This window comes from Pongo pygmaeus, chromosome 15 (genome assembly GCF_028885625.2).
Source record: "Pongo pygmaeus isolate AG05252 chromosome 15, NHGRI_mPonPyg2-v2.0_pri, whole genome shotgun sequence".
Taxonomy (NCBI): domain Eukaryota; kingdom Metazoa; phylum Chordata; class Mammalia; order Primates; family Hominidae; genus Pongo; species Pongo pygmaeus.
The window spans coordinates 29,324,064-29,350,685 of NC_072388.2; the positions used below are offsets into that span (position 1 = coordinate 29,324,064).

General features: G+C 42.2%; 1 protein-coding gene across 2 annotated transcripts in view; it reads left to right on the forward strand.

Annotated features, from left to right (window-relative positions):
* AP4S1 (adaptor related protein complex 4 subunit sigma 1) overlaps positions 1-26,622 on the forward strand; it is a 66,797-nt gene that overhangs the window by 1,991 nt on the left and 38,184 nt on the right. The gene's annotated exons all lie outside the window — the stretch shown is intronic.

The following is a 26,622-nucleotide window of genomic DNA, read 5'->3' on the forward strand; positions in this document are numbered from 1 at the left end:
AGTTCGAGACCAGCTTGGCCAACATTGTGAAACCCCATATCTACTAAAAATACAAAAATTAGCCGGGCGTGGTGGCGCACACCTGTAGTCCCAGCTCCTGGGGAAGCTGAGGCACGAGAATTGCTTGAGCCCAGGAGGCTGAGGTTGCAGAGAGCCGAGATCGCACCACTGCACTCCAGCCTGGGCGACAAAGCGAGACTCCGTGTCGGAAAAAAATATAAAAAAGTTTGAGTGAATGTAACATACACATAAGAGACAAGGCTAATATTTTAAGTACAATAGTGGATATTTTTATGTGCTCAGTTTCCTAGAAAATATCCTAATGCACTAGTATGTTTCTAAAAATTAATACAGCTAAGAAGCATTTGTTTGAAAAATAAGACAAAAATAATTAACAACATAAGGAAATTAGGTTCAGTAATTATATTAATAGCGACGCAGGAAAATTGCACTGAAAATTTGTTACTTTTTAAAATTTTTTTTCTTTACTGCAAAAGCCAGTAAAACTTGTGCTATGGAGTATGCACTACCAACCAATCAGGAAGTAATTTCAAAAGAGATAAAGTAATGCATCTTATTTTATCACGTCTGCTTTACTGTTATTAGAGTTTAATGGAAAGCAGGTTGGACTTGTTAATCATGCTGCCATGTTTTATTTCGATATGAAATGAGATCTTAGATCGCAGTACTATAATGTTAAGGACCATTTCTTCAAATTATTATTCTATTTATTTATTTTTTGAGACAGGGTCTCACTCTGTTGCCTGGGCTGGAATGTAGTGGTGTGATCTCTGCTTGTTGCAACCTGGAGCTCCCTGGCTGAGGTGGTCGTCCCACTTCAGCCTCCTGAGTAGCTGGGACTACAGGCGTGCATCCACCAAGCCCAGCTAATGTTTGTATTTTTTGTAGAGACAGGGTTTTGTCATGATGCCCAGGCTAGTCTCCAACTCCTGGCTCAAGTGGTCCACCCGCCTTGGCTTCACAAAGTGTTAAGATTACATATTTCTTCAAATTATTAAAGTACTATTTATCTTATAGTTACCAACATGCAACCTGTTTATTCATCCATTTCCTTTTTAGGGGGCCTCATAGCACGTAAAAAGCTCAGAAAAATTATGCTGCCTCAAAGACACACACACACACACACACACACACACACACACACACACACACACACACACACACACACACACACACACACATATTTGTGGCCAGGTGCGGTGGCTCACACCTATAATCCCAGCACTTTGGGAGGCGGAAGCGGGCAGATCACTTGAGCTCAGGAGTTGGAGACCAGCCTGGCCAACATGGCAAAACCCCATCTCTACCAAAAAGTACAAAAATTAGCTGGGTGTGGTGGCGCTTGCCTGAAATCCCAGCTACTCTGGAGGCAGAGGTGGCAGTGAGCCGACATCATGCCACTGCACTCCAGCCTGGGTGAAAGAGAGAGTGAGATTCCATCCCAAAAACAACAACAACAAAAAAAAACATTTGTGAGAATGGTTGACCTGATGATAGCATCAAAAGAAGACTAACATGCACACTTATATGTCCCACTGGTACCTTGAGCTTAAGGAAAGACTGGATTTATTATCCTTTTTGTCTCCTCACCTACCCTCAAAACAAATACAAAATCTCTACTTCTATTATCTACCTTATTGAGTGACACTACATCCAAACTTGAAGCCTAGCAGTCATTCTACTACCTTTCACTCAGCCCCCACAATCCAGTTTCATTCTCAGTAATATCTTTCCTATGGATTCTATTATCTCTCTTTATACTTGAGTTTAAACGTTCCCACCGCCATTCTGCCCCCACTTTGCACTATCACTGCTGCCTGATTGATCTTCCTAAAACGAAGTAATGATTCTGTCATTCCTCTGTTTAACATAGTTTCGTGATTTCTAAATTTAGAATAAAGCCCAAATTTTAACATAAGCATATAAATTGATCTAGATCCATCCTATAACCTAATCTACCATAACACCATCATGCCACCTCATTCTTCTCTTCAGCCAAACTGCCACTGTTTTTGGTTCCTCAAATGTGTAATGCTATTTCATTCCACAGTAATTTAACACATACTGTGCCCCATTGCCTGTCTTCAAAAACTCAGCTCAGATCAGGCACAGTGGCTCACGCCTGTAATCCCAACACTTTCGGAGACAGAGATGGGAGGATGGCTTAAGCCTAGGAATTCGAGACCAACCTGGGCAACATGGCAAAACCCTATCCCTACTAAAAATACAAAAATTAGCCAGAGTGGCCACATGAGTCTGTAGTCCCAGCTACTCTGGAGGCTGAGATGGGAGGATCACCTGAGCCCACGAGGTCCAGGCTGCAGTGAGCCACAATTGCATCATTTACGCCACTGCACTCCAGTCTGGGCAACAGAGCAAAACCCTGTCTTAAGACAAACAAAACCCTCCCCCCCCCACACACACACACACACACAAAACTCAGCTCAAGCATTATTTTGTCCAAGAAGCCTCCATATCCCTGAATTCTTTTGACTCACTATTCTATTCTAGTAGCCTCCCTCCCGTGCTTATCTCTTTTTTCCTTTAATCTTTTTTTTTTTTTCTTTTTTGAGACTGGATCTCACTGTGTCACCCAGGCTGGAGTGCAGTGGCACGATCTTGGCTCACTCCAGCTTCAGCCTCCCCAACTCAAGCAATCCTCCCACCTCAGCCTCCTAAGTAGCTGGGATGGGACCACAGGCATGTGCCACCATGCCCAGCAAATAATTTTGTATTTTTTATAGAGATGGGTTTTCACCATGTTGCCCAGGCTGGTCTTGAACTCCTAGCAAAGTGCTGGGGTTACAGGTGTGAGCCACTGCACAGGGCCTTGTCTCTTTAATACTTTTTACACTATATTTACACCATCTGTGTACTGATCAGTAACACTCATACTAAACACTCTAAAAGCAATACTTATACATAATGAGTACTCAATTTTTGCTTTATTCCTTTCTATTTTTTGTAGAGAGGGAATCTCACTATGTTGCCCAGGCTGATCTTAAACTCCTGGGCTCAATCTATCCTCCCATCTCAACCTCCTGAGTAGCTAAAACTACCTGTACACAACATCACTCCAGGCTATTTTTTGTTTTTAATTTTTTGTAGAGATGGGAGTCTCACTGTATTGCCAAGGTTGGTCTCTAACTCCTGGCCTCAAGCAGTCCTCCTTCCTTGGCGTCCCAAAGTGGTAAGATTACAGGCATAAGCCACTGAGCCCAGCCTGTTTTTTTTATTTTTTAAGAAGTACTGATTGGCTACGATTTTTCTGCTCCCTGCTGATCCACTGTGACCCAGACACGTAATCTCTGCCTTCACAGAGTTTCTAGTCTAATTTTAGGCAAATTACTTAGCACCAACCACTCTGGCTTCCTCAATATTTTGTCCTGATCTGTCTTGAAACTACCTTTCTTGAAGCTTCAAGTGTGCTGTCTATTGAAAGAAGTCCAACGGAATGTGTCTACGTTCATTTTAATCATGGTTTTATAAATATCAATAATACAATTGATATGGTTTAGCTCTGTGTTCCGACCCAAGTCTCATCTCCAATTGTAATCCCCACGTGTCAAGGGAAGGAGGTTATTGGATCATGGGGACGGTTTCCCCCATGCTGTTCTCGTGATAGTGAGTTCTCAGGAGATCTGTTGGTTTTATAAAGGGCTCTTCTCCCTTCACTTTCTCCTGTCTCTCCTGCCCTTCATGTAAGATATACTTGCTTCCCCTTCTGCCATGATTGTAATTTTCCTGAGGCCTCCCCAGCCATGCAGAACTGTGAGTCCATTAAACCTCTTTCTTTATAAATTACCCAGTCTCAGGGAAGTTCTTTATAGCAGTATGAAAACGGACTAATACAGCAGTCTTTGACTTCATCCTTCCTAGACCATAAAGTCATTTATCTGCAGGATTGCAGCCTTGTAGAAGGGAAGGACCTATACCCCTCTTGTTCAAAACTGTACCCCAAGAGTCTGGGAAAGGATGGATCTTCAAATGTTTGATGAATAACTCAAATTTAGACAAGACTAATATGAATATTTTTTCTTCACATCAATCATTTTTATTAGTTGTTACTGTCATTATAACAGTTGTCTCTTAAAGTTCAATAACCAGAACTGCCCTGAGTTTTAAAAGTAAAGAACGCCAATATTTCCTCCTCTATTGGAAAAATATTTTGTAAACTCTTGATGTTGTGCTTTGGTTCATGATTCCTGATGACACTCTGGAGAGAGCTTCTAGAATCTTGTCCTCTGTAGATAATGAGCTCCCCCAAGCCACATTATCACCTACAACTCACCTAACTGGAACTGTCTCCCTAAACTGTGGCTGAGTCATTTCCTCTCTTAAAGCTCACCTTTGAAACTTCCTATTTGTTCTATCCTTTCATCAGTCCTGTTCATGCCTCCTCCATGCCCATAGATTCTCCCAGTTTCAATCTGTTGCTGATAATCTTCAACAATCCCTATTTGCCAGCCTGTGCAACATGGGGAGACCCCATCTCTACAAAAAATAAAACAATTAACTGGGCATGGTGGCAGGTGCCTGTAGTCCCAGCTACTTGAGCGCGGGAGGTTGAGTCTGCAGTGAGCTATGATCATACCACTGGGTGCCCAGCCTGGATGACAGAGTGAGACCTTGTCCCAAAAAAAAAAGAAAAAAGAGCTGGGCGCGGTGACTCATGCCTGTAATCCCAGCACTTTGGGAGGACGAAGCGGGCAGATCATCTGAGGTCAGGAGTTCGAGACCAGCCTGGCCAACATGGTGGAATCTCATCTCTACTAAAAATACAAAAAATTAGCCAGGCATGGTGGCAGGCGTCACCTTTGAAACTTCCTAAATAGGGTGTCTAATCTTGGACACTGTGTGCTTATTCTATTTTGGACCAGAGAGGGACTTGTCATATTTCATGTGCAAGTATTATGTCAACAAAGATAGGTTAAGGAATTCCAGGCTTTTAAATAAATCAGGAGTAGATAAAACTCAAATGTCTTCTTATCAGTTGTTACAATACCTGATGTTCAAAGAGTGTTGACCCGGCCTCTGAGGACTGTATAGCTCCCTGTAATTACTCACCCAGAATGTACAGTTTTTTTTTTGAGATGAAGTCTCACTCTGTTGTTGCCCAAACTGAGGTGCAGTGGTGCGATCTCGGCTCACTGCAACCTCCACTTCCTGGGTTCAAGCGATTCTCCTGCCTCAGCCCCAAGCAGCCTCCCAAGCAGCTGGGACTACAGGCATGTGCCACCATGACTGGCTAATTTTTCTATTTTTAGTAGAGACAGGATTTCACTATGTTGGCCAGGCTGGTCTTGAACTCCTGACCTCATGATCCGCCCGCCTTGGCCTCCCAAAGTGCCGGGATTACAGGCGTGAGCCACCACGCCCAGCCTCGTACAGTTTTATATCTTGCTGACTAGGTACCTGGCATCCTTCTACCAAAGAGTTCAAATCAATTCACAAACACTAATCTAGTCATCTTTTTTGCATCATCTGCAAAGGCTACAACAAGTATTCTTATCTCCACAGTGAAGAAAGAAAGCTGAAGAGCTCTTGGTCACTTCAGTAAGTATTTAGTAGAAGTTCTCGCTCTTTACATCAGTGAGTGTATATGTGTATTTGGAAACTAGAAAGTCTCCCTGCACAGTTCTGCCTACTGTCATCCTATCAATGGGTTCAATATTACTGTCTCTGGTTCTCAAATCATTTACATGTTTGAAATTATTTTTAGATAGTTTTGGGGTGATCCAGTCACTCAGGGAAATGACATAGTGTTTAATTTTTTTTTTGAGACAGAGTCTCGCTCTGTTGCCCAGGCCGGAGTGCAGTGGCGTGATCTCGGCTCACTGCAACCTCTGCCTCCCGTGTTCAAACAATTCTCCTGCCTCAGCTTCCTGAGTAGCTGGGACTACAGTCATGAGCCACCATGCCCAGCTAATTTTTGTATTTTTAGTAGAGACAGGGTTTTACCATGCTGGCCAGGCTGGTCTTGAACTCCTGACCTCGTGATCCACCCGCCTTGGCCTCCCAAAGTGCTGGGATTACAGGCGTGAGCCACTCCGCCCGGCATAGTGTTTACATTTAGAAACAGAGAGGGCAAGCAAAGTATTAGATCCCAGAGGAAGATCTTTAAGAAGAGCTGACATGTGTTCAGAAACCAAAGGAGCAAAATGTTTAATGCATGTGGAACAGAAAGGAGGCAGCTTTGACCTGCACCATGCTTTAACCTTCCAAATAAGATCTACTTGTCATTATAGTGATTGACTTTGGCTAAGAAAATTGTAGAAACACAGGCAGGGCACTTGAACCCTTTGGATAATATTCTGTGAGGAAAAGGAAAAAGACCTTCACAGATTATAGAAAATAGATACCAAACCTTTAGGAAACTCAGCATGCTGTATAAAATTTTAGTCCAAGTTCATTCTGTAATTGTCTCCTGGGTATGAGTAAGAAAAAAAATAGGCTGTGATAATATTGTTTAATAGCTAACTCATAGAGATGTCAAAATTGAAAAGAAAAAAAAGGATTGCCTGGAGCCAAGTCCCTCCTGGACATTGGCTAAGAATGAACAACCAGGTCTGTAAACATAAGAGCAAAGTGACTGGAAAATGTGACTAATTGGTAAATTGCCAAAAGTTTGCTAGGTAATAATTTAACAGGCTTGGTTTGTCTCTCATTGAAGCAGCAGGGTGAGTATTCCAAAGAATGACACCAAACATGCACACCTGGCCCAGTAAATCTATGCTAAAGACAGTGTTCCTTTGGAGAATATGTTAAATTGGCAAAAAGTCACAAAAACATATTTTTTATAACAGCATATTTTTAAATGATGGTAACGTTTAGTTTTGGCTTTCTGTTAGTAGAAAGTACGTGACAATTATCTTAACAAAAAAAGACTGAAGAATTCTTTATAGGCATTTAAAATAACTCCTACTGCTCTTTGCTTCTTTTGTTTTATAGTTTTTATAGTTTCATAACAATTGGATATTTTAAATTGTGTTATACAGTGTTGTAGGCTGGGCACAGTGGCTCACGCCTGTAATCCCAGCACTTTGGGAGGCCGAGGCAGGAGGATCACGAGGTCAGGAGATCGAGACCATCCTGGCTAACACGGTGAAACCCTGTCTCTACTAAAAATACAAAAAAATTAGCCGGGCGCAGTGGTGGGCGCCTGTAGTCCCAGCTATTCGGGAGGCTGAGGCAGCAGAATGGCGTGAACCCGGGAGGCGGAGGTTGCAGTGAGCCGAGATCGCGCCACTGCACTCCAGCCTAGGCGACAGAGCGAGACTCCGTCTCAAAAAAAAAACAAAACAATACAGGGTTGTGCATAGACTTTTTTTTTTGGGAAACAAAGTCTCACTACATTGCCCAGGCTGGTCTCGAATTCCTGGCCTCAAGGGATCCTCTTGCCTCAGCCTCCCAAAGTGCTGGGATTACAGGCATAAGCCACTACACCTGTGCCTAGAAGTTTTGTACTTAACTTTTTTTTTTTTTTTTTAGACAGTCTTGTTCTGTCACGCCCAGCCTGGAGTGCAGTGGTGTGGTCTCGGCTCACTGCAACCTCCGCCTCCCGGGTTCAAGCGATTCTCCCACCTCAGTCTACCAAGTAGCTGGGATTACAGGCACCCGCCACCACGCCCAGCTAAATTTTTTTTTTTTTTTTGTATTTTTAGTACAGACAGGGTTCCACCATATTGGTGGCCAGGCTGGTCTCGAACTCCCGACCTCAGGTGATCCGCCTGCCTTGGCCTCCAAAAGTGCTGGGATTACAGGCATGAGCCACCGTGGCCAGCCCCACTTAACTTTTTGTTTTGAAGAACTTCAATTATGGAAAAACAACAACAAAAATCTAATGAACTCCAGTTACAAGATTTTGCCATTCTTATTTCATCTACTCTACTTTTTTTCTGTGTGAAGAAATGTTTAATGTAAATACCAGACGTTATATTATTTCATTAGTACATAGTTCTCTAAGTATCTTTAACAGATTAGTTTTTGCTTCTTTTTTTTAACAAAACACCATACCATTATCACACCTACAAAATTAATGGTAATTCCTTTTTTTTTTTTTTTTTTTTTGAGATGGAGTCTAGCTCTGTCGCCAGGCTGGAGTGCAGTGGTGCAATCTCTTCTCACCGCAACCGCCACCTCCCAGGTTCAAGCAATTCTCCTGCCTCAGCCTCCCGAGTAGCTGGGATTACAAACACGCACCGCCACACCCAGCTAATTTTTGTATTTTTAGTAGAGACGGGGTTTCACCATGTTGGCCAGGATGGTCTTGATCTCCTGACCTTGTGATCTGCCCACCTCAGCCTCCCAAAGTGCTAGGATTACAGGTGTAAGCAACCATGCCCAGCCAGTAATTCCTTTTTACAATCTAATCCTCAGTCCATATTTGATTTCCCCCAATATCTCAAAAAACAATTTTTTTAAAAAAAGATAGTAGTAACTCCAAATTAGGATCCAAACAAAATCCATACATTTCATTTGGTTGTTATATCTTTAGGTCTTTTTTTTTTGAGACGGAGTCTCGATCTGTCACCCAGGCTGGAGTGCAGTGGTGCGATCTCGACTCACTGCAACCTCCGCCTCCCAGGTTCACTCCATTCTCCTACCTCAGCCTCCTGAGTAGCTGGGACTACAGGCGCCCGCCACCACGCCCGGCTAATTTTTTGTATTTTTGGTAGAGACGGGGTTTCACCATGTTAGCCAGGATGATCTTGATCTCCTGACCTGGTGATCTGCCCGCCTCGGCCTCACAAAGTGCTGGGATTATAGGTGTGAGCCACCGTGCCCGACCAGAGACCAGGTGATTTATCCTGGAGAATTTCCCACATTTGGATAATTACAATTATGTTATCATTTAATATATTCTTTCCTCCTCCATATTTTCTATTTTTATTTTTAAAAAATAATCTAATATATTGTTGCGTCACGAATTAGTAACAAAAAAGAAAAAAATAATAATTTAATAATTTGTTCAATAGCAATAGATAACCAAAAAATAAATAAAAAGAAAAAACTAATAATCTAAAATTTTTGGTAGAGATGGGATCTCACCCAGGCTGGCCTCAAATTCCTGGGCTCAAGCAATCTTTCCATCTTGGCCTCCCAAAGTGCTGGGGTTACAGGCGTGAGCCACCATATCTGGCCCATATTTTTTATGAAGTGTTTATTTTTTATTTTCTTGGCAAGAAAATGCTTATTTGGGGATACAGCATATTTCCTGTGGCATCACACCAGCTGGCACATAATGTCTAGTTATCTGAATTTTAGTAATGTTACTAAATTTGATTAGCCTGACCTAGCTATTATTGTCAGCTTTACCTAGCTAGCTATTAACATACATACTGTATTCTACCTTGCTCAGTGAAGGGCCTGTCCTGCAAAGGAAATTCCACTAGGTGTTTCTGGGAGCTTTAGGCTCATTCCCTTGCAGCCCTTGGCAACAGGGACCCTACCAGGCCTCCTTCCAGTTCCCACTGTGATTCTTAGTTTCACACTCACTTCTAGTGGGGCTCCTTTTTTAGGTGATGACTTAGTGATTTCTGGGTTTCTTGGTTCTTGTGATGCTCTCGAGTCCTCTTTTTCTTTTTTTTCTTTTAGATGGAGTCTCGCTCTGTCACCAGGCTGGAGTGCAGTGGTGCAATCTTGGCTCCTGCAACCTCCACCTCCCAGGTTCAAGTGATTCTCCTGCCTCAGCCTCCCAAGTAGCTGGAACTACAGGCACGTGCCACTACGCCTGGCTAATTTTTTGTATTTTCAGTAGAGACAGGGTTTCACCATCTTGGCCAGGATGGTCTCGATTTCTTGACCTTCTGATCCGCCCGCCTCGGCCTCCCAAAGTGCTGGGATTACAGGTGTGAGCCACCGCGCCCAGCCAAATCCTCTTTTTCTAACCTCCACTTCTGCCAGGACATGCCTTGCCTTACACACACACACACACACACACACACACACACACACACACAGCCTTCCCACCCCGACCTCTCCCACCCACCCTGTATCTTCCTCCTGTTCTTACACACACACACACACCCTCTCACACACACACACACACACACACCCTTCCCACCCCGACCTCTCCCACCCACCCTGTATCTTCCTCCTGTTCTTACACACGCGCACACACACACACACACACACACACACACACACACACCCCCTTCCCACCCCGACCTCTCCCACTGACCCTGTATCTTCCTCCTGTTCTTGTTGCTACCTTAGTTTGGCCCCACCAATTAATTAGCATCCTAGAGTTCCAGGGGATGTTTTTTCACGTAGTTTTTGGTAGAGTTGTTGTCTGTAGATGTTATCTTTTGCTATCCTAGTTATTTTCACGTTTTTGTGAGGAGATTCGGGAAGATCCCAGAATCTGCTGCTGCCATCACCACTACTTTCTTTGCTTCTCTTCACTCTTGCATTTTTAAATTTTAAATTGCCTGCTCTTTCTCCTAAAGTGATATATTGTAGCCCTGCTTTTGAAATATTTCATCCGACCACTATTAAAGTCATTATGACATTTGTTACTAGTCCAAAGATTGTGAGATATAGAAGTGTAAATTTAAGTATGTGTATCCTCTGGGCAACAGTTGGGCAGACTCTTGTCTGACAATTTGAATTTATTTACATTTTTAGCTGGATGCAGTGGCTCGTGCCTGTAATCCCAGGACTTTGGGAGGCCAAGGTGGGAGGACTGCTTGAGCCCAGGAGCTCAAGACCAGCCTGGGCGACATAGGTGAGACTCCTGCCTCTACAAAAAAAAAGAAAAAAATTAGCCAGGTGGGCTGGCATATGCCTGTAGTCCTAGCTACTCAGAAGACTAACATGAGAGGATCTTGAGTCCAAGAGTTCCAGGGTGTAATGAGCTATGATCACACACCACTGTACTCTGGCCTGGGTGACAGAGGGAGACCCTGTCTCAAAACAAAACAAAGCAGAATTCATTTTTAGCAAGAGCCGTAACATGTTGCTACACTTTATTGTGAAATTCAAAATAGCATAAAGTGCTTCTGGGCTAAGGACAACCAAGCAGGCCACCTGAAAAGTCTCTGTGTTCTACTCTGACAACTGATCTGAATGAGGATGGTACCAAGTTCAGATATACTTCTGTAAACTTGGCTGGATGACATTTGCCTGGTATGCTTTATTTATTGCAGGTGGAAAGAGTAATTAACTTTCTAAAAGAGAAAATCAGACTTAAGAATTTTGGAAGTATTATTAGTTCTAATCACAAATGTTAAACACTATAGTGAATATAGTAATTTAAACTTTATTGTCCTAAATTTTCATATTATTTGATTGAGCCACTTCTTTGACATTTTAGGCTCCCTGTTGAGATCAATTACAAGTAAATAGTCTGTTAGAATTGTACCTTTTGTGGTGTGCTCCAGGGTCAAGATCTAAGCTACCAAAACATGCATATTAGCCATTAAAAGCTTTTATATAGAGGGTACAAAAGGTTGGATTTAAACTAGCAAATGGGGAGTGAAATTGTACATCCATGGTCCTGTTACAGCCATCACTGAATTAACTAGTCTTGAGGCACACCCAGAGGTAATGAGCTTTGGGTGAGAGCACAGACTTGAAAGCCACACACTAAATGAAACTGGGTCTTCCTCAACCATTTCACTGAGTGACATTTGGCAAGTAATTAAATTTTCACATCTGTAAAGTGGAGATAAAAAGTCTCTGACTCACAGAGCTATGAGGGGGATTAAATAGATATAGTTAAAGCATTCAAAACAATGCCTGGCACCTAATGAGCACTGTAAGCACTTCCTGTTGTTATTATCCTCTGTTCCTGAGTTGGTGAGTTGGGTGGTATTAGTACATTGTATTACCAAGAGTGAGTAATACTGCCTTCCAACTTATAGCAATGGAAGTCTTTCACGACCACCATCAAACATTGGGAGCATTAATGACTCATTTGTTTTTGTTTTTTTAAATGTAGAGGTTTTTATTTTTATTGTTTGCTTGTCTGGTTTTTTTGAGACAGTCTTGCTCTGTTGCCTAGCTTGGAGTGCAGTGGCATGATCTCAGCTCACTGCAGGCTTGACCTTCTGGGCTCAGGTGATCCTCCCACCTCAGCCTCCCAAAGCACTGGGATTACATATGAGAGCCATGGAGCCTAGCCTTAATGTAGCTTTTACTTTTTCTTTACTTTTTTTTTCAGATGGAGTCTTGCTTTGTTGCCTAGGCTGGAGTGCAGTGGTGTGCTCTCGGCTCACTGCAACCTCCGCCTCCCAGGTTCATGCAATTCTCCTGCCTCAGCCTCCCAAATAGCTGGGATTACAGGCGTGAACCATCATGCCCAGCTAATTTTTGCATTTTTAGTAAAGACAGGTTCTGCCATGTTGGCCAGGCTGGTCTTAAACTCCTGGTCTCAGGTGATCTGCCCGCCTCGGCCTCCCAAAGAGCTGAGATCACAGGCGTGAGCCACTGTGCCCGGCCCTAATGTAACTTTTAAAAACACTTAATTTTAACTCAGGAAACACTTTATTTAATTAGGAAGGTCTTAAATACAATAGGTGTAGTTTTATAGTATTATTTTCTTGTATATTTTTAGGGGAAAATTCACATGGTAATTAATTTTTCCCCAGGTAATTTGAACATTAGAGTAAAAGACTTTGTAATGTTGAAACAAATTAATTGCGTATAAATTATGGAGCAATTGTTTTACAGAAACAGTCTCCGTAATCCCAGCACCGCACTTAAATTCACTTATAGTCTACCAGTCAACTTGTCAGAGATATAGTTTGCGTAAAGTCAAATTCCTCTGCATCTTTTTTTTTTTTTTTTTCCTGAGACAGGGTCTCACTCTCTCCCCCAGGCTGGAGTGCAGTGACCTAGTCACAGCTGGCTGCAGCCTCGACCTCCCAAGGCTCAGGCGATCCTCCCCTCTCAGCCTCCCAAGTAGCTAGGACTATAGGCAGATGTCACCATGCCTGGCTAATTTTTGTATTTTTTGTTGAGATGAGATTTCGCCATATTGCTCAGGCTAGTCCTCCACATCTTAGTAAGCTTTCATTTATTTGTTTCTTCCTTGACACAAAGCTATGGGAAACATTGGTAAATTAAATTTTAATTCTAAATTCCTTTGATTTGATTTGAACTTAAAATCTGTAACATTGCACTTGACCTTAAGAACACTCACAGACTTGTCATTTGAATCCTAATGCAGTGCTGTTAGGTGATCACTGCCCATTAAATGAAGAGAAAAATGTACTATATGAGAAAAATCTATTTGCCTTTGTATGTCTTTCACAGTCTTTTTTCCTTTTGTTACTGTATTTATTAATTTTCGAGACTACCATAAAACAATTTGGATTTAAATTGTGTCTTGGACCAGAATTTGATGAGACATTTTGGTCAGTTTACCAAAATGGCTTTAGGTCAAGATCTGCGAGCCACATGAAGCTTTATAAATTTTTCAGATATACTACTAGAAAAATGATAGGCCGGTTTTCTTTCACAGTTTTCATTGGGAATCAGGATATCTAATAAGAATTAACAAAATTAGATAAGAAGTACACAACATGGTGAAACCCCGTCTCTACTAAAAATACAAAAAATTAGCCGGGCATGGTGGCGGGTGCCTGTAAGTCCCAGCTACTTGGCAGGCTGAGGCAGGAGAATGACGTGAACCCAGGGAGGCAGAGCTAACAGTGAGCTGAGATCGCACCACTGAACTCCAGCCTGGGTGACAGAGAGAGACTCCATCTCAAAAAAAAAAAAAAAGTACACAAATTAAATATATCAGAATCTGGAATATCTGGTTTGAAATATTTTGTTTGTTTGTTTATTTTTTTGTTTTTGAGATGGAGTCTCACTGTGTCACCCAGGCTGGAGTGCAGTGGCGTAATCTCTGCTCACTGCAACCTCCACCTCCTGATATTCTTATGAATCCAAAAATTTGATGAAGAGTTTTCACCAATAAGCACAAATATTTCACTTGTGTGGCTAATTTAGAACAATTGAGAATAAGATTCCCCTTGCAGGGCTTTTTCTTTGCCATTTCTAACCTATACCCACGGTTTGTCAAAGTGAGTATTTAATTCCCTATTTTAACATTATTTTATTTTATTTTTTGATATGGGGGTCTCACTCTGTTGCCCAGGCTGCATCTCTGCTCACTGCAGCCTCTGCCTCCCAGGTTCAAGCGATTCTCCTGCTTCGGCCTCCCTAGTAGCTGGGATTACAGATGCATACCATCACACCCAGCTAATTTTTTTGTATTTTTAGTAGACACAGGGTTTTGCCATGTTGGCCAGGCTGGTCTCGAACTTCTGACCTCAGGTGATCCATGTGCCTCGGCCTCCCAAAGTGCTGGGATTACAGGCATGAGCCACCGCACCCGGCCAACATTACTTTAAATTTCTGAATAAATTACCCTTGGCACTAAAACCAAATAGAAGAAAGCTAATTTTAGAAGAAGAAATTTTATTTTGATTTTGAAAGATATTGTTGTCTTCATTATGTACAGTAAGGGGAAGCTTGGGTCTGCTTGCAACTAGCTTTTCTGTCCAAAGAGTGGAAGGTAGAATATGATGATCCAAGTTACTTTTAACTTTAAATGTAGGTAATAGATAGTAACAACAGCACACACAAACATGCACACACAGGTACATACACACTCTGGCCATTGCCACTTTATATCTTTTTAAACTGTTCTTACCTCCTCTACCATTAGGGAATTCTGCTAGTCAGTTTCTCTCTGGCAAATGCTTGATTGACAGTCTACTCTCAATGTCTCCATCCCCCACTCCACAGACACAGAGATGATTAAGGAGTAAAAATAAAACAAGTACTTTCAATCAATCAATGTAATGGTCTATTTATAATATATAGATTCCTCATCCTCAGTTTTTCTCCCCAGCCTGGATCATATTCCTGTAAAAATCTTTAAAATTCTTTAGTTCAACTCCCTAATTTAGGATAGAAAGTCTGACTTGAACTTCTTTGAAAATACAGTATCCTTTTCAGTAAAACATTTGGCTTCCCTCTGCTTTAGTAATGTATACTTTAAAGTTGCAAATAACTACACTTATTTGGACTTAAATTGTATCTTGGACCAGAATTTGATGAGACTCTTTGGTCAATTTACCAAAATGGCTTTAGATCAAGATCTGAGAGCCATATGAAGCTTTAGAAATTTTTCAGATGTAGCTGGGCACAGTGGCTCATGCCTGTAACCTGTAATCCCAGCACTTTGGGAAGCCCAGGCGGGTAGATCACCTGAGGCCAGAAGCTCAAGATCAGCCTGGCCGACATGGTGAGACCCTGTCTCTACTAAAAATGCAAAAATTAGCTGGGCATGGTGGTGCACGCCTGTAGTCCCAGCTACTAGGGAAACTGAGGCGGGAGAATCGCTTGAACTTAGGGGGCGGAAGTTGCAGTGAGCCTAGATCACGCCATTGCACTCCAGCCTGGGCGACAGAGCGAGACTCTTTCAAAAAAGAATAAAAAGAAGCAACACACATACCTGTGTGTTTAATGCCAAATTAATCAAATATGGCTGAAATATTCGTTGAGTGACTCAAGACTTTAACAGAAAAAAGAAAAAGTTTCATCCAAAGCTACTTCAAATATACTTTGAATCATAAAGGAAGGATTTTGAGAGAGAGACTGAGAGGGGGTAGTGGATGGGAAAAAAGGTAGAACGGAACAGGAACAGGAAGAACAGATTTCTTGAAGTCAAATTTCAGTAATCTTAGGACTGCAGTAGGGAGAATCTGTTGGGAAGAGAATCTTACCTACACTGGAGAGTAGGATGAGGAGAGAAAGGAGGCTCTGGAGTGTTTCACATTTTCCTTATCTCATTTAGCTCTCACAATAATTCAGCAACAGAGTTAACGTTATTCCTAGTTGACAGGCGAGAAAACTGAATCATCATAGAATTCAAGTAAATTCTGAGGCAAAGAAACAATGTTTTTGTTATGTACAAACATAATATAACAAAATTTGAGGGAGGTGATCCAAATTAGATAAAAATCTGCTACTGACCAGTATTATTTCCTCCCATTTATGGATGGAGAAATTCAGAAACAGCTAAATTATTAATACTTGGAAGCTGATGGAATGAATCAATATGGCATGGCAAAAAGAATCTCGCAGTAGCCATTTCCATATTTCCTGAGTTTAAGACATGCTGATTAGATGCTCTTAGCACGTCTATTTTGAAAAACAGCACATATTTTAAAGACATATGGCATTTAGAAATGTCACAATAAATGAAGCAGTAGCTTAATTATTTAGGGTAAACATTTATTTTACAGCTAGATAGCTTTGTAAAATTATATAATTTAACTCAATGTTTTTAAAACAAACTGTATGTATGTATGTATGTGATTATGTATGTATGTGACACAAAAAGTAACATATCTCTTAAAATTTGGGAAATTTAAAACCAAGTAACAATATAGAATAAATATTGCCCCTAATCCTACTATCCAGAGTTAAGCAAAATGCACTTTACTGTAACCCTTCCTTTTCTACTTATTATGTCATAGTAGTGCTGGACTTTCCAGAGATAGGGTTTCTACATAGTAGCTCACAAGTGTTCCAAGGAGTAGGAGGAACACATTATATGTCTAGTAATTTTTTTTTTTAAAGACAGAGTCTCACTCTGCTGCCCAAACTAGAGTATTGTAGCATAATCGTAGATTACTGCAGCCTCAGTCTCCTGGGCTCAAGCCATCCTCCTGCCTCAGCCTCCCAAGTAGCTGGAACTATAGGCACATGCCACCATGCCAGGCTAATTTTTTTTTTTTTTAAATAGAGACAGGGTCTTGCTATGTTGCATAGGCTGGTTTCAAACTCCCCGGCTCAAGCGATCCGCCCACCTCAGCTTCCCAAAGTGCTGAGATTACAGGCCTAGAACCACGAACCTGGTCCTGCTAGTTTAAAAAAAAAAAAAAAATTGTAGAAACGGGGTCTTGCTATGTTTCTCAGGCTGGTCTTGAACTCCTGGCCTCAAGTGTATATGTTTATTTTTAATGAACCAGGCACTATGCATTTAATTCCATGGTCCTGTTGCCTAATGCATTCCAAGGGTAATCCTTCATGTTTCCTAAGATGAACCTTGTGAAGAGTGTCAGGTTTGGGGGCAGACATGTATTTTACAAGATACGTTTTCTATAATTTTTTTTTTTTTTTTTTTTTGAGATAGAGTCTCGCTCTGTCGCCAGGCTGGAGTGCAGTGGTGCGATCTCAGCTCACTGCAACCTCCACCTCCCGGGTTCAAGCAATTCTCATGCCTCAGCCCCCCGAGCAGCTGGGATTACAGGCGTCCGCCACTACACCTGGCTAATTTTTGTATTTTTAGTAGAGACGGGGTTTCACTATGTTAGCCAGTTTGATCTCAAACTCCTGGCCTCAAGTGATCCACCCGCTTCAGCCTCCCAAAGTGCTGGGATTGCAGGCATGAGCCACCACGCCCGGCCTGTTTTCTATAATTTTGTAAAACAACTTTAGGTATGATGTATATACCATAAACATTTGTATGAACCATTTTACCACATACCATTTGATATGGTTAGGCTTTGTGTCCCCACCCAAATCTCATCTTGAATGGTAATCCCCATAATCCACACATGTCAAGGGAGAGACCAGGTTGAAGTAATTGAATCAGGGGGACAATTTCCTCCATGCTGTTTTTGTGATAGTGAGTGAGTGTGATAGTGAATGAGTGTGATAATGAGTGAGACGACATCTGCTGGTTTTAGAAGGGGGCCCTTTCCCCCGTCACTTGGCACTTGTCTGCCCTGCCGCCTTGTGAAGAAGGTGCCTTGCTTCCCCGTTGCCTTCCGCTGTGATTGTAAGTTTGCAAGGCCTCCCCAGCCATGCTGAACTGTGAGTCAATTAAACCTCTTTCCATTATAAATTACCTAGTCTTGGGCAGTTCTTTATAGCAGTGTGAAAGCGGACTAATACACATTTAAAATATATAGTTCTGTGGTATAATATGAAATATATTTGGCCTTTGTCCCTGATTCCTGTGACAAAGCCCCTAAAACTCTTGAAATTTCCTAAGTAATAGGAGTGTCTTTTGTTATTCACACTGAGTCCCTTTCATAACCCCTGAGTTTATACTAATAAAGTGACCTAGAGTGAGTCCGTAGATAGCCTCAGGGTGGGGCCAGTCTAGGAAAGACCAAGTGATGAGAGGATTAGAGAGTTGGAAATTTCATCCCCACCCTCCAGCCTCCAGGAAAGGGAAAGAAGGAGCTAGATTTTTTTTTTTTTTTTTTTTTTTTGAGACGGAGTTTCACTCCTGTTGCCCAGGCTGGAGTGCAATGGCATGATCTCGGCTCACCGCAACCTCAGCCTCCCAGGTTCAAGTAATTCTCCTGCCTCAGCCTCCCGAGTAGCTGGGATTATACAGGCATGTGGCACCACACCCAACTAGTTTTGTATTTTTAGTAGAGATGGGGTTTCTCCATGTTGGTCAGGCTGGTCTCGAATTCCTGCCCTCAGGTGATCCACCGGCCTCAGCCTCCCGAAGTGCTGGGATTACAGGCGTGAGCCACCTCACCCAGCCAGAAGATTTTTTAAATCCCCAAAACAAAGTCCCAACCTTTCTTCTCCTGATCCTGGTAGCCACTAATCTACTTTCTATCACTGTAGATATGCTTTTTCTGGACATTTCTTATTAATAGAATCATATAATAGGTAATATTCTGCATCTGGCTTCTTTCACTTACTATTTTTAAGGTTCATGCATTTTGTTCCCCTTCATTGTTGAATAGTTTTCTACTGTATAGATATACCATGTTTTGTTCATCTATTCATTAGCTGATAGAAATGTTTTCATTTCTCTTGGGTACATACTAAAAGTAGAATTGCAGCCGGGTGCGGGAGCTCACGCCTGTAATCCCAGCACTTTGGGAGGCTGAGGCAGGCGGATCACTAGGTCAGGAGATTGAGACCATCCTGAATAACACGGTGAAACTCTGTCTCTACTAAAAAATACAAAAAATTAGCCAGGCATGGTGGCGGGCACCTGTAGTCCCAGCTACTCGGGAGGCCGAGGCAGGAGAATGGCGTGAACCCAGAAGGCGGAGCTTGCAGCGAACCAAGATCACGCCACTGCACTCCAGCCTGGGTGACAGAGTGAGACTCCATCTCAAAAAAAAAAAAAAAAAAAAAAAAATATATATATATATGTATGTATATATATACACACACACACATATAAATTACCCCCAAACCTAAACATCTGCATTATACTGGTAAAAATTTAAATATTTAAACAGTATAACCATAAAGGTGCATGTAGACTTATATACTCAGACACACACAAAAAAGCCCTCTTCACTTTATTTTTTAAAATTTTTATTTATTTGTTTATTTATTTTGAAACAGGGTCTTTCTCCGTCACCCAGGCTGGAGTGCAGTGGCACAATCTCGGCTCACTGCAACCTCTGCGTGGGCCACCACACCCGGCAAATTTTTTTGCATTTTTTGTAGAGTCAGGGTTTCATCATGTTGCCCAGTCTGATCTCGAACTCCTGGGCTCAAGTGATCTGCCAGCCTTGGCCTCCCAAAGCACTGGGATTACAGGCATGGACGCTATTCCCAGTGCCCTCTTAACTTTATTTATTTATTATTTTTTATTTGATTTTGGAGGAGTCTCCCTCTGTCACCTAGACTGGAGTGCAGTGGCATGATCTCAGCTCACTGCAACCTCCACCTCCCAGGTTCAAGCAATTCTCTTGTCTCAGCCTCCTGAGTAGCTGGGATTACAAGCATGTGCCACCACACCCAGCTAATTTTTGTACTTTTAGTAGAGACAAGGTTTCACCATGTTGGTCAGGCTGGTCTTGAACTCCTGACCTCAGGTGATCCAGCTGCCTTGGCCTCCCAAAGTGCTGGGATTACAGGCGTGAGCCACCACGCGTGTCCTAATTTTTGTATTTTTAATAGAAACAGGGTTTCACCGTGTTAACCAGGCTGGTCTCGAACGAACTCCTGACCTCAGGTGATCTGCCCGCCTCAGCCTCCAAAAAAGCTGGGATTATAGGCATGAGCCACCGTGCCCGGCCTATTTGTTTATTTTTTTACTTGGAGTGGTCTTCAGTGTTACCCCCATCTTCCCTTTAATATGAATACTTATATCTCTCTGATCTCTACTTTTTAAAAAAACTAACTTTTTATTTGGAATTATTTTATTTATTTTATTGTTTAGAGACAGGGTCTTGCTATGAGGCTGGTGTCAAACTCCTGGCCTCAAGCAATTCTCCCACCTCAGCCTCCCAAGTATCTGGGATTACAGGTGTGAGTATTTGGAATAATTTTAGATTTACAAAGGTTGTGAAGATAGTACAGAGAATTTTCGTATACCCTTGCCCATCTCCCCTAATGTTATCCTCTCACATTACCATGGTACATGTATCAAATCTAACAAAAACATGGATAGCATTATTATAACTAAACTCAGATTTTGTTCACATTTCACCAGTTTTTCCATTAGTCCGTTTTCTATTCTGGGCTCCCCTCCACGATACCATGTTGCATTTAGTCATCTTATTTCCTTAATCTTCTCTGGACTGTGATGGTTTTTTAGTCTTCTCTTATTTTTCATGACTGTGGCAGTTTTGGGGAATACTGGTCAGAATGTCTCTCAACTTGGGTTTGTCTAACGTATTTTCCATGATTGGCTGGGCTCGGTGGCCCATGACTGTATTCCAGCACTTCAAGAGGCTGGAGCGGGAGGATGGCTTGAGCCCAGGAGTTCAAAACCAGCCTAGGCAACAAAGCAAGACCCCATCTGCACAAGAAAATAAAAAAGTTAGCTGGGTGTGGTGGTGCATGCCTGTGGTCTCAGCTACACAGGAGGCTGAGACAGGAAGATCCCTTGAGCCCAGGGAGTCAAGGCTGCAGTGAGCCGTGTTTGCACCACTGCACTCCAGCCTAGGTGACAGAGCAAGACCCTGTCTCAAAAAAAAAAAAAAAAAGTACAGTGTAGATATGCTGGACAAAGGGGATATTCACATCCCAGGCACAGCAGAGCAGGATGGCACAAAACTTCATCATGCTACTCAGAACAGTGTGCAATTTAAAACTTAAGAATTGTTGCAGGCACTGTGGCTCACGCCTGTAATCCCAGCACTTTGGGAGACCAAGGCAGGCAGATCACCTGAGGTCGAGAGTTGGAGACCAGCCTGACCAACATGGAGAAACACTGTCTCTACTAAAAATACAAAAAATACAAAAATCTTTATCTATTTAGATGTTCACTTTACATAGTTGTAATCCATGTGAATGTAGAATTTGGCATTTTGATTTTGTGACTTAACATTATTTATATACATTTCCCCATTCTTTTACAGAGTTTGCATATTCAATTTATTTATTTATTTATGAGACAGAGTCTTGCTGTGTCACCCAGGCTGGAGTGCAGTGGTGTGATCTCAGCACACTGCAACCTGAGCCACGATGCCTGGTCCATATTCATTTTAATAATTAAAAGACATGGCCAGGTGAGGTGACTCATTCCTATAATGCCAGCACTTTGGGAGGCCAACGCAGGAGGATTGCTTGAGCCCAGGAGTTCAAGACCAGCCTGGGCAAGACGGCAAAACCTCATCTTTACAAAAAATACAAAAATTAACTAGGTGTGATGACGTGTGCCTAGAGTCACAACCACTAGGGAGGCTGAAGTGGGAGTATCACCTGAGCCAGGGGACATCGAGGCTGCAGTGAGCCATGATTACGCCACTGCACTCCAGCTTTGGTGATAGAGTGAGACCCTCTCGGGGAAAAAAAAAGACATGAAGTTGGTATTAACAATTCTCAGTTTGTAGTATCTGCACTTGCTCCATGTTTCACTATTTATAATGTTGTTATAAACATTTTTATGCATATAGATTTTAATTATACCTTAGGATACATTCCTAAGACTGGGATGCTTGAGTTAAAAGGTAAAATCATTGGCCAAGCATGGCGTCTCACACTTGTAATCCCTGACTTTGGAAGGCCGAGGTGGGCAGATCACCTGAGGTCAGGAGTTCGAGACCAGCCTGGCCAACATGGTGAAACCCCTTTTCTACTAAAAATACAAAAAAATTAGGCAGGCATGATGGTGGGTGCCTGTAATCCCAGCTACTTGGGAGGCTGAGGCAGGAGAATCACTTGAACCTGGGAGATGGAGTTTACACTGAGCCAAAATTGTGCCATTGCACTCCAGCCTGGGTGACAAGAGCGAGACTCCCTCTCAAAAAAACAAAAAAAAGGCAGAATCATTTTCATGATTTGTTGTTGCATTCTACCAGGTTACATGGCAGAAAATGTATAGCAATTTAAAAGACCAGTAAAAATGTATAAATATACATATCTATTTCCCTGTAGACTTATCAGTACTTTTTCCCTAATTTAATACAAGAAAGGAGGAAAGGAAAGAAGCCAGTATGCTAAATTTTTTTTTTTTTTTGAGATGGAGTTTCACTTTTGTTGCCCAGGCTGGAGTGCAATGGCACGGTCTCAGCTCACTGCAACCTCCGCCTCCTGGGTTCAAGCGATTCTCCTGCCTTAGCCTCCCAAGTAGCTGGGATTATAGGCACCCGCCACCGTGCCCAGCTAATTTTTGTACTTTTATTAGAGACGGGTTTTCACTATGTTGGCCAGGCTGGTCTTGAACACCAGACCCCAGGTGATCCACCCACTTCAGCCTCCCAAAGTGTTGGGATTACAGGCATGAGCCACCGCGTCCAGCCTTGTGCTAAATATTTTTACAACAATTATGTCATTTGCCTCATTTAATTTTCTCCATCAGTCAGTAAGGTAGATACTACTCCCAGTTGACAGGGCAAGGGCTGGGTGCCATAGGCCCCTGGGATGATGGCCAGAGGGCAGATACCAAAGGTCAAGTCCTGGAATATTGCCCAAGCCAGAGCTGGAAGAAGAAATCCAAAGCAAGTCACGAAGAACAGAGACCAGAGAAGGAATGGGGGCCAAGGCACTGGATCAAATGAAGGGAACGGAAAGCCTGAGCTGGGTTGGGAAATGGGAGGTCCTTTGGATGAATTCTAAATTCTAAAACACATCTTTTTAGTGACTTTTTTTTTTTTTTTTTGTAGAGACAATGTCATTATGTTGCCCAGGCTGGTCTTAAACTTCTGGCCTCAAGTGATCATCCTGCCTCAACCTCTCAAGTGCTGGGATTGAAGACATGAGCTACCATGTCTGGCCTTTAGTAACCTTTTATAGGATCCAGCCAGGGCTTTGTGAGTGGAATGGGTTCATTTAAAGATACCAGAAGAGAATAGTTACTAAGACATTTTAGAGTTCATCAATTTATCACATTTATGTTTAAAAAAATAATAAAGTTGCTACATCTGCATACATATTTACGTGATGTACAGAGGAGGTCTAAAAGGATAGGCACTAAACTTAAAAACGTTGGATAGATCTTTGGGAAAATGAATGGGATTCAGGGCAGGAATAGGATATGAGGGTGTTTTATATGTCTGCTTTGTTGGAATACTTATGTGACTTTTTTAAAGGAAAAGTTATTGCTAGAAAAAGCTTTCATTCATTCTTTCATTTATTCGGTTAACATTTATTGGATGCTCACTGTATACTAGGCCCTGTGTGAGGATCTGAAGTAAGGTGTAGATTCTACCCACTAGAAGAAGTCATGTTCTGGTATAGTGTTTTTCAAACTTTGACTCAGCCTGTTAGCAAGTTCTGAAATTAAAAATCAGTTGGTCATATTATATTATAACCCATAGTATAAAATAAAATATCTGTGAGGCCATGCTTATATAAATTAATAATTGAGTAAATAAACAAATGACCTGGGCAACATAGCAAGACCCCGTGTCTACAAAAAAATTTTTTTTAATTAACAGGGCATAGGCCGAGCCCAGTGACTCACGCCTGTAATCCCGGCACTTTGGGAGGCCGAGGTGGGCAGATCACAAGATCAGGAGTTTGGGGCCAGCCTGGCCAATATGGTGAAACCCCATCTCTACTAAAAATACAAAAATTAGCCAGGCCTGGTGGCAGGCACCTGTAGTCCCAGCTACTTGGGAGGCTGAGGCAGGAGAATTGCTTGAACCCTGGAGGTTTTAGGCAGAGGTTGCAGTGAGCCAAGATCGCGCCACTGCACTCTGGCCTGGGTGACAGAGCAAGATGCTATCTCAAAAAAATAAATTAATTAAATAAAATAAAATTAGCAGAGCATGGAGGTATGTGCCTCTAGTCCCAGCTACTCGGGAGGCTAATGTGGGAGGATCACTGGAGGCTGGGAGCTCAAAGCTGCAGTGAGCCATGATTGCACTACTGCACTCTAGCCTGGGTGATAGAGCAAGACTCTGTCTCAAAAAAAAAACAGTGACAGGTCATACTGATAGTATGTGCCTTTGACATAATATGATGCAAATGGCACTTTACCTCTGTACTCTTTCTCCCAAAAAGATATAACTTCTGTCTAATAATAACATCAGACAAATCCCAGTAAAGGGACATTCCTTAAAATACCTGACCAATACTCTTCAAAACTGTCAAGGTATATCTCTGTATATCATGTAAATAATTTAATATATATATTACATTTTATATATATATTACATCTCACATTTACATTGTATATATTTGTATACTGGGCCACAATGTAAAATCTTTCTCTCACAGTCACAGCTTTAAAAGTCTAAATTGCTTTTCTGGTAGGAGACCTCAACATGCGATAAAATGGTTATTATATAGACTACAGACTGGATTATCTGCTCTTTGTAGTTGGGAAGAAAGGATTGGAATAGGCAGGAAAAGCTTCACCAGGGAAAAGACAACATGTTATCATGATGATACTGGCTAACCCTTATGTAGCACTCGCTGTGTGCCAACTGCCTAGCCTGGTCCAGGAATGTTACATATCCTAACTCCTTTAATTCTCACAACAGCCTAGGAAGTGAGTACTGTTACTGTGGCCATTGTACAGAAGACTGAGTTCTAAAAGATTAAGTATCTTGTCCAGGGTCACAAAGCAACTAAGTAGGAGAGCCAAGCAGTCAGGCTCCAGTTCATGCTCTTGACTATTACACTATACTGTGCTAGTACTACATGTTTTCTGGGTGAAAATTTGCATTTTAACTTTGGGGATTTTATTTAAATCACTTTTCAGGAGGCAAAAAAGAAATGTTTTTGTCTGATATTACCTTAGTGTTTGTGTGCGTGTATTATTACAATATTATGATTCTGGGGTACATAAAAAGCATTTAGAGCTAGAAAGAGTGTTAATTATCATCAACTATCATTTTCTTTTTTTTTTTTTCTTTTTTCTTTCTTTTTTTTTTTTTTTGAGACGGAGTCTCGCTCTGTTACCCAGGCTGGAGTGCAGTGGCATGATCTTGACTCACTGCAACCTCCGCCTCCTGGGTTCAAGCGATTCTCCTGCCTCAGCCTCCCAAGTAGCTGGGATTACAGGCGTCCGCCACCATGCCCGGCTAATTTTTTTTATTTTTAGTAGAGATGAGGTTTCACCATGTTGGCCAGGCTGGTTTTGAACTCCTGACCTCAAGTGATCCACCCGCCTCGGCCTCCCAAAGTGCTAGGATTACAGGCATGAGCCACTGTGTCCAGCCTTATCATTTTCATTTCTAAATCTACATACTCTACTTTTTGTTTTCTCTTTAGAGACGAGGTCTTTCTCTGTTGCCCAGGCTGGAGTGCAGTGGCTATTCACAGGCATGATCATAGCGTACAGCAGCCTCAAACTCTTGGGCTCAACCAATCTTCCCACCTTAGCCTCCCAAGTAGCTAATACTATGGATGCAGGTACCTGGCTACGTACTATACTTGTTTTTTTTCTTTTCTTTTCTTTCTTTTTCTTTTTGAGACGGAGTCTTGCTCTTGTCGCCTAGGCTGGAGTGCAGTGGCACGATCTCAGCTCACTGCAACCTCCGCCTCCTGGGTTCAGGCGATTCTCCTGCCTCAGCCTCCTGAGTAGCTAGGATTACAGGTGTCCACCACCACAGCCAGCTAATTTTTGTGCTTTTAGTAGAGATGGGGTTTCGCCATGTTGGCCACACTGGTCTCGAACTCCTCACCTCAGGTTATCTGCCCGCCTTGGCCTCCCAAAGTGCTGGGATTTCAGGCGTGAGCCACCGTGCCCAGCCTATACTGTACTTTTTCATGCAGTGATTTGTTTGGCATTTTCCAGATTAATTGTGCAGCAGTGTTAGAAAAGAGAATAATGACTGGATCACTTCCAAAGCTACCTGAAGTTAATGCTCATTAAGCTCAAGTTAACATTTGGCTGGGCGCAATGTCTCACGTCTATAATCCTAGCACTTAGTGAAGCTGAGGCGTGTGAATCACTTAAGTCCAGGAGTTCAAGACTACACTGGGCAACTGGAAACCGCCCCTTTACAAAATGTACAAAAGTTAGCTGGGCGTGGTGGTGTGCACCTGTAGTCCCAGCTACTTGGGGGGCTGAGGTGGGAGGATTGCTTGAGCCTGGGAGGTCAAGGTTGCAGTGAGCTGTGATTGTGCCACTGCATTCCAGCCTGGGTGACAGAGTAAGACCCTGTCTCAAAAAACAGAACAAAAAAAAGCTTAAGTGAACATTTAATGACACTGATATGTAGAGTGAGGCAATGTGATAGATTA